Source organism: Myotis myotis, unplaced genomic scaffold (assembly GCF_014108235.1).
Source record: "Myotis myotis isolate mMyoMyo1 unplaced genomic scaffold, mMyoMyo1.p scaffold_m19_p_8, whole genome shotgun sequence".
Lineage (NCBI taxonomy): Eukaryota > Metazoa > Chordata > Mammalia > Chiroptera > Vespertilionidae > Myotis > Myotis myotis.
Window position 1 is genome coordinate 27,365,448 of NW_023416390.1, and position 1,110 is coordinate 27,366,557.

Sequence of the window (1,110 nt, forward strand, 5' to 3'; positions counted from 1 at the left end):
AACCTGGGACCCTTCAGTCCGCAGGCCGACGCTCTATCCACTGAGCCAAACCGGTTTCGGCTAAATGTTATTTTAAATTTGCTTTATTCTCTTTGCAAATATTTAATATGATAGAAGTGTGTACAATATCTCTTGGTTAATTGTGATATCCAAATAAAAATACAAGTATTCAGCTGGCTGTTTGTATTAGGACAATTTAAAATGTTTGAACATATTTTTAAAAACTGTGCAAACTTGATCACTAACTCTGCATGATGTTGCAGAAGTGAAGGGAACAGGTTTGCTAAAATAATTGTGGTGATAGAAATGTATCGGCCTCAGAAGCTACTGAGGTGGTTCATTCTACCCTTGTATGGTATAAAAAATCCAAAAAACAGAGAAACAAAAAACAACAACTATCAGACACATATACATATGCATGCTTTCTGAAAGAGGGAGACAGAGCAAGAGAGAGAAAGGGATTTCTCTGTCCCTAATCACTTTGAATGAAAATGATCAGAGTTTTCTATGGCTTTATTTCATCTGTGTAAACATTTTTAAAGGATGTACTAATTATCTTGTAGAATCTAATTATGAAGACATTTTAAGTCAAGTTTAATCACATTACTATGTTTTGACATTATTTTCAGATTCTTCACGATTTTATTCCTCTTTAGATATATGAATTAAAAAAATATGAAATGACCTTAAAAATTGTTTATAGCCACATGAAGCAGAGGAAATCACAGAACTGAAAGTCCCTCTTATCTTCCAAGCCCCTTAACATACCTCGTAAAACAGCATGATGTGATCTATCACATATATTAGTCTTCTAATGAACTCTGCAACTCAAGTTCATTTATTATTTATTTTTTATGAAATGCTAATGCATATGTTGCAGAAAAATAATCTACATTTGACATTAGAAAAACAATAATGGAACTTTTAAAAAGGTAATGAAGTTAACCTCTATTTGATTTTAAATTGCCCTTACACTCTTTCCAGGATGACGACGCAAAACTGAGCTCAGCCAGAGCAGGCATGGTGGACCCGGGAGCCAGAACTTCGGGCAGTCATGGGATCCTTGTTTGGCTGGAAACCCTACCACAGAGCAGCCATGGCAAGAATTAA

General features: G+C 34.8%; 1 non-coding gene across 1 annotated transcript; it reads left to right on the top strand.

The window, feature by feature from the left end:
- The first annotated feature begins 226 nt into the window (after positions 1-226).
- LOC118662319 lies at positions 227-358 on the top strand. Its single transcript, XR_004969703.1, has one exon. It is a non-coding gene; the product is annotated as a small nucleolar RNA SNORA66 (small nucleolar RNA).
- Positions 359-1,110: the final 752 nt, after the last annotated feature.